At 54.7% G+C, this 7,500-nt stretch overlaps 3 non-coding genes across 3 annotated transcripts in view; all 3 read left to right on the forward strand.

The window, feature by feature from the left end:
• The first annotated feature begins 3,678 nt into the window (after positions 1-3,678).
• On the forward strand, positions 3,679-5,570 carry LOC126317895 (small subunit ribosomal RNA). Its single transcript, XR_007557003.1, has one exon. It is a non-coding gene; the product is annotated as a small subunit ribosomal RNA (ribosomal RNA).
• A 361-nt stretch (positions 5,571-5,931) lies between these two features.
• LOC126317982 (5.8S ribosomal RNA) lies at positions 5,932-6,086 on the forward strand. The gene has a single exon (XR_007557074.1). It is a non-coding gene; the product is annotated as a 5.8S ribosomal RNA (ribosomal RNA).
• Positions 6,087-6,274: 188 nt separating this feature from the next.
• LOC126317915 (large subunit ribosomal RNA) overlaps positions 6,275-7,500 on the forward strand; it is a 4,222-nt gene continuing 2,996 nt past the window's right edge. Inside the window, exon 1 of the ribosomal RNA XR_007557021.1 lies at positions 6,275-7,500. This exon is cut by the window's right edge and continues 2,996 nt beyond it. This is a non-coding gene — a ribosomal RNA (large subunit ribosomal RNA).

The following is a 7,500-nucleotide window of genomic DNA, read 5'->3' on the forward strand; positions in this document are numbered from 1 at the left end:
CGGTGGCAACGCTGGGCAGAGTCGATACTCGCTGTGTGGTGGAAGGTAAACATTATGCGGTACATCAGTACTTTCCTAATAGTTCGGTCGTCTCACGGCACTGCTTAGTAAATGATGCAAGGCCACATATAGATGATTTATGCGAATGTCCCTATACGTGCTGTAAGACTGGGCACACAACGTGAATCGCACGTCAGCCAGACACTCGAACATGCACCACTCTCGGCCTGCAACGGAGACACACAATACGTAAACATCTGGAATGCGACAATGTCGAGTGCATCCTCTCTGCGACATTGCACCGTCGACACTATGATAACCAGAGCAGTAGGTCCACCTATAAAAGCACAATACCCCACTCCTCCGACAACTACCATTGCTCAGATAAACCAACACACATCCTACACAGAGGGGCACCAAATATCACCCCCCGCCCTCGTGTTATACCACATGAAAAATTGCAGAAGTGAGAGACACAGACCCGCCAGCCTCTTGCTACAAGCATCGAACCGACGTGACGTATCTGACGGTGACTCAGGCATCCGCGTACTGCCACCACTATCCACCCCCCCCCCTCTCTCTGCCCCCTTCCCACACAATACCAAATGTAACCAACTTTAACGCTTAACCTAACTGTGGCTGTACCACATTATCGCTTAACCTAACTGTGGCTGTACCACATTATCGCTTAACCTAACTGTGGCTGTACCACATTATCGCTTAACCTAACTGTGGCTGTACCACATTATCGCTTAACCTAACTGTGGCTGTACCACATTATCGCTTAACCTAACTGTGGCTGTACCACATTATCGCTTAACCTAACTGTGGCTGTACCACATTATCGCTTAACCTAACTGTGGCTGTACCACATTATCGCTTAACCTAACTGTGGCTGTACCACATTATCGCTTAACCTAACTGTGGCTGTACCACATTATCGCTTAACCTAACTGTGGCTGTACCACATTATCGCTTAACCTAACTGTGGCTGTACCACATTATCGCTTAACCTAAATCTGGTTGTACCACATTATCCCTTAACCTAACTCAAGTTGTCCCTTAACCTAACTCAAGTTGTCCCTTAACCTAACTCAAGTTGTCCCTTAACCTAACTCAAGTTGACCCTTAACCTAACTCAAGTTGTCCCTTAACCTAACTCAAGTTGTCCCTTAACCTAACTCAAGTTGTCCCTTAACCTAACTCAAGTTGTCCCTTAACCTAACTCAAGTTGTCCCTTAACCTAACTCAAGTTGTCCCTTAACCTAACTCAAGTTGTCCCTTAACCTAACTCAAGTTGTCCCTTAACCTAACTCAAGTTGTCCCTTAACCTAACTCAAGTTGTCCCTTAACCTAACTCAATTTGTCCCTTAACCTAACTCAATTTGTCCCTTAACCTAACTCAATTTGTCCCTTAACCTAACTCAATTTGTCCCTTAACCTAACTCAATTTGTCCCTTAACCTAACCCACGTTGTCCCTTAACCTAACTCAATTTGTCCCTTAACCTAACTCAATTTGTCCCTTAACCTAACTCAATTTGTCCCTTAACCTAACTCAATTTGTCCCTTAACCTAACCCACGTTGTCCCTTAACCTAACTCAATTTGTCCCTTAACCTAACCCACGTTGTCCCTTAACCTAACCCACGTTGTCCCTTAACCTAACCCACGTTGTCCCTTAACCTAACCCACGTTGTCCCTTAACCTAACCCACGTTGTCCCTTAACCTAACCCACGTTGTCCCTTAACCTAACCCACGTTGTCCCTTAACCTAACCCACGTTGTCCCTTAACCTAACCCACGTTGTCCCTTAACCTAACCCACGTTGTCCCTTAACCTAACCCACGTTGTCCCTTTGCCTAACATAGTTCACTGCTCGGAATCTCTGGTGTCGTTGTTATCCTCATGTAGATGTCTTGCGAGTGTTGCTTACTTTCCACATATTCCCGCTATCCACTGTCAATTGTACTGCAATAGGACTATATCGCCGCCCCCCCCCCTCTGTCCCCCTCTTTGTGTCTCTGTCCTCTCAAGCTGGTCGGTCTGGCGTTTGAGTGTTAAATGAGCCTCGCAGCTGTTCAGTTGCATTCAGATGTCGACGCCCTCAGTGTACGTCGTGGTATGGTCTGTGTCCATTGTCCGCTGATGTCGTACGCGTAACCCACACGCTGTACCGATCATCGGTCGTTACGTACAGAGTGAAGTAGTGTGATACGTGTGACCGTACGCTGGCTGTGCCCAACGGTGTCGAATCTCAATTTCCATATGTTGTGCTCGATGCTACTTGTCTCGTCTCCCAATAACAGCTAGGTTGCACTGTGGTACGCCGTAGAGGCGTGTGGGAGGAACGTACGAACGCATTGTATGTCACCCTGGGTCGCTGGGGGTGGTGGTGCGGTGAGTCAGGTCAGGTCAGGTCAGGTCAGGTCAGGTCAGCGTGAGCCGTCTGATGTAGTGACGCGTGTATTCCGACTTTGTCGTATTGCCTCACACAAAGTGCTACCCTGGTGGACCGCGTTCCATATCTGGGACATGCCGCAGATGCCGGTTGACAGTGGATCGCGGAAGGGACATCGCATACGTGCGCGGGCCACCTTCCACGTGTTCTCTTCTGCACATGTCGCAGTGTGTATGTGGTCTGATGTAGCGTGTCGTGACACATGACATCCTGGCATGCAAGAATTGTTGAATTCGCAAATGTAGGTGGACATCTACGTTTACTGCCCAAGATACGCAAATGAACTGGAAATCCGTTGTTGAGCGGTTGTTCACGCTGGAGGTGAATCTGTGATGGCGACGATCGGTACAGCTATTAACCGGTTGTTTCAGCGGTACCCGCCACATCCACACACGTGACTAGGTCCATGTGGGTATGAAGCGATACGCGGCGGTGGCTTGGTGGGACTGTTCCCGGCCGGTGAAGGGGGGCCGCCCGGCGTGTTGGCCGCGCGCTGCGTGGGCGCACGCGCAACAGGCGGCTGGTGGGGGGCGCCGAGTGGCAGGAGCGCCAGCCGACGGGCCCGGCAGGCGGTGCAGCTACGCTGCGGCGCACCCTGCACGCGGCGCCTGGCGGCCAAAGTTGGTTCAGCCGAGCCCGGTGCGAAGCGCGGTGGACATCTGCAGTGTGCTGGTCTGATTGAGGACTGTGTGCGTTGAGGATGCGCCGCCGCCTGGCACTCGGCGCCGCGACGCCGTCTGCTGCTCGGTCGCCCCAGCGGTTCTCGCAGGTGGTTTGTATCGCAGTTGTGCGGACGTGTTGGCGCGTGCGCTGTGCTGGGAGAGTTCGCTTCTGCACCCAAGTGGGGCTTTGCCCTTGTGTGGCGCTGGCGTTGGAGCTGCCGGTCACCATAGGTGGCGCGTGTTGTCTCCCGCCGGCAATGCCACGACAGCACGCTCCCGGGCCTCTGTCGGCAGCGGCAAGCTCAGTTGGGAGCAAGGGTGTTCGCACTAAAACCGTCTACTCGCCTAACTCCGGGCGATTGCGCCTCTCTCGAAACCGACCAAGTACCTAGGACGGCGCTGCGCGCCGCCGGGACCTGAGAGGGTTTCGAGGTGTATCGTGCAGGGGAGCTCGGCCTCCTCCTGTTTGCAGAATAATTGAGCGGACGCTTGCGTGTTCGCGCGGGCCCCCGGGACACACTCCCGGGCGGCCGGCTGCTCAGCTCTAGTTGACGCAGCTCCCTGGTTGATCCTGCCAGTAGTCATATGCTTGTCTCAAAGATTAAGCCATGCATGTCTCAGTACAAGCCGCATTAAGGTGAAACCGCGAATGGCTCATTAAATCAGTTATGGTTCCTTAGATCGTACCCACGTTACTTGGATAACTGTGGTAATTCTAGAGCTAATACATGCAAACAGAGTCCCGACCAGAGATGGAAGGGACGCTTTTATTAGATCAAAACCAATCGGATTGGCTTGTCTGGTCCGTTTGCCTTGGTGACTCTGAATAACTTTGGGCTGATCGCACGGTCCTCGTACCGGCGACGCATCTTTCAAATGTCTGCCTTATCAACTGTCGATGGTAGGTTCTGCGCCTACCATGGTTGTAACGGGTAACGGGGAATCAGGGTTCGATTCCGGAGAGGGAGCCTGAGAAACGGCTACCACATCCAAGGAAGGCAGCAGGCGCGCAAATTACCCACTCCCGGCACGGGGAGGTAGTGACGAAAAATAACGATACGGGACTCATCCGAGGCCCCGTAATCGGAATGAGTACACTTTAAATCCTTTAACGAGTATCTATTGGAGGGCAAGTCTGGTGCCAGCAGCCGCGGTAATTCCAGCTCCAATAGCGTATATTAAAGTTGTTGCGGTTAAAAAGCTCGTAGTTGGATTTGTGTCCCACGCTGTTGGTTCACCGCCCGTCGGTGTTTAACTGGCATGTATCGTGGGACGTCCTGCCGGTGGGGCGAGCCGAAGGGGTGCTTTCGCGTCCCGAGGCGGACCCCGTTTAAATCCTACCAGGGTGCTCTTTGTTGAGTGTCTCGGTGGGCCGGCACGTTTACTTTGAACAAATTAGAGTGCTTAAAGCAGGCAAGCCCGCCTGAATACTGTGTGCATGGAATAATGGAATAGGACCTCGGTTCTATTTTGTTGGTTTTCGGAACCCGAGGTAATGATTAATAGGGACAGGCGGGGGCATTCGTATTGCGACGTTAGAGGTGAAATTCTTGGATCGTCGCAAGACGAACAGAAGCGAAAGCATTTGCCAAGTATGTTTTCATTAATCAAGAACGAAAGTTAGAGGTTCGAAGGCGATCAGATACCGCCCTAGTTCTAACCATAAACGATGCCAGCCAGCGATCCGCCGCAGTTCCTCCGATGACTCGGCGGGCAGCCTCCGGGAAACCAAAGCTTTTGGGTTCCGGGGGAAGTATGGTTGCAAAGCTGAAACTTAAAGGAATTGACGGAAGGGCACCACCAGGAGTGGAGCCTGCGGCTTAATTTGACTCAACACGGGAAACCTCACCAGGCCCGGACACCGGAAGGATTGACAGATTGATAGCTCTTTCTGATTCGGTGGGTGGTGGTGCATGGCCGTTCTTAGTTGGTGGAGCGATTTGTCTGGTTAATTCCGATAACGAACGAGACTCTAGCCTGCTAACTAGTCGCGTGACATCCTTCGTGCTGTCAGCGATTACTTTTCTTCTTAGAGGGACAGGCGGCTTCTAGCCGCACGAGATTGAGCAATAACAGGTCTGTGATGCCCTTAGATGTTCTGGGCCGCACGCGCGCTACACTGAAGGAATCAGCGTGTCTTCCTAGGCCGAAAGGTCGGGGTAACCCGCTGAACCTCCTTCGTGCTAGGGATTGGGGCTTGCAATTGTTCCCCATGAACGAGGAATTCCCAGTAAGCGCGAGTCATAAGCTCGCGTTGATTACGTCCCTGCCCTTTGTACACACCGCCCGTCGCTACTACCGATTGAATGATTTAGTGAGGTCTTCGGACTGGTACGCGGCATCGACTCTGTCGTTGCCGATGCTACCGGAAAGATGACCAAACTTGATCATTTAGAGGAAGTAAAAGTCGTAACAAGGTTTCCGTAGGTGAACCTGCGGAAGGATCATTACCGACTAGACTGCATGTCTTTCGATGTGCGTGTCGTGTCGCGCAACACGCTACCTGTACGGCAGTGGCCGTGCGCCGCGTGCGGAACCACGCGTGCCTCTCAAAACTAGCGGAAGTGTTGTTGTTGTGTGGTACGAGCGCTGAAGCTCTGGAGCGGCTGGCCTGCGGTACCTGGCGCCTGGCGCCGGTTTTGAATGACGTTCGCCCGAGTGCCTGTCCGCTCCGGTGTGGAGCCGTACGACGCCCATCGGCTGTGAGGCCGTTGGACACAAAAAAATAGTGGAACAGGGGCCGTCAGACGCCTCAGTCCCGCAAATGCTACTGTCTTGAAAGAGACAGTGGGAGACTGAAAAGGAAAAGATCACCCAGGACGGTGGATCACTCGGCTCGTGGGTCGATGAAGAACGCAGCAAATTGCGCGTCGACATGTGAACTGCAGGACACATGAACATCGACGTTTCGAACGCACATTGCGGTCCATGGATTCCGTTCCCGGGCCACGTCTGGCTGAGGGTCGGCTACGTATACTGAAGCGCGCGGCGTTTGTCCCGCTTCGGAGACGTGGGAGTGTCGTGGTCGCCTGTGTGGCCGGCCGCGTCTCCTTAAACGTGCGATGCGCGCCCGTCGCCTGGCGGTTCGCATACCGGTACTTTCTCGGTAGCGTGCACAGCCGGCTGGCGGTGTGGCGTGCGACACCTCGTACAACGACCTCAGAGCAGGCGAGACTACCCGCTGAATTTAAGCATATTACTAAGCGGAGGAAAAGAAACTAACAAGGATTCCCCCAGTAGCGGCGAGCGAACAGGGAAGAGTCCAGCACCGAACCCCGCAGGCTGCCGCCTGTCGTGGCATGTGGTGTTTGGGAGGGTCCACTACCCCGACGCCTCGCGCCGAGCCCAAGTCCAACTTGAATGAGGCCACGGCCCGTAGAGGGTGCCAGGCCCGTAGCGGCCGGTGCGAGCGTCGGCGGGACCTCTCCTTCGAGTCGGGTTGCTTGAGAGTGCAGCTCCAAGTGGGTGGTAAACTCCATCTGAGACTAAATATGACCACGAGACCGATAGCGAACAAGTACCGTGAGGGAAAGTTGAAAAGAACTTTGAAGAGAGAGTTCAAAAGTACGTGAAACCGTTCTGGGGTAAACGTGAGAAGTCCGAAAGGTCGAACGGGTGAGATTCACGCCCATCCGGCCACTGTCCCCCGCCCTCGGCAGATGGGGCCGGCCGCCCGCGCGGAGCAATCCGCGGCGGGGTCGTGTCCGGTTGCCTTTCCACTCGCCGCGGGGTGGGGCCGTTCCGGTGTGCGGTGGGCCGCACTTCTCCCCTAGTAGGACGTCGCGACCCGCTGGGTGCCGGCCTACGGCCCGGGTGCGCAGCCTGTCCTTCCGCGGGCCTCGGTTCGCGTCTGTTGGGCAGAGCCCCGGTGTCCTGGCTGGCTGCTCGGCGGTATATCTGGAGGAGTCGATTCGCCCCTTTGGGCGCTCGGGCTCCCGGCAAGCGCGCGCGGTTCTTCCCGGATGACGGACCTACCTGGCCCGGCCCCGGACCCGCGCCGCTGTTGGCTCGGGATGCTCTCGGGCGGAATAATCGCTCCCGTCAGCGGCGCTTCAGCTTTGGACAATTTCACGACCCGTCTTGAAACACGGACCAAGGAGTCTAACATGTGCGCGAGTCATTGGGCTGTACGAAACCTAAAGGCGTAATGAAAGTGAAGGTCTCGCCTTGCGCGGGCCGAGGGAGGATGGGGCTTCCCCGCCCTTCACGGGGCGGCGGCCTCCGCACTCCCGGGGCGTCTCGTCCTCATTGCGAGGTGAGGCGCACCTAGAGCGTACACGTTGGGACCCGAAAGATGGTGAACTATGCCTGGCCAGGACGAAGTCAGGGGAAACCCTGATGGAGGTCCGTAGCGATTCTGACGTGCAAATCGATCGTCGG

Source organism: Schistocerca gregaria, unplaced genomic scaffold, assembly GCF_023897955.1.
Source record: "Schistocerca gregaria isolate iqSchGreg1 unplaced genomic scaffold, iqSchGreg1.2 ptg000649l, whole genome shotgun sequence".
Taxonomy (NCBI): Eukaryota; Metazoa; Arthropoda; class Insecta; order Orthoptera; family Acrididae; genus Schistocerca; species Schistocerca gregaria.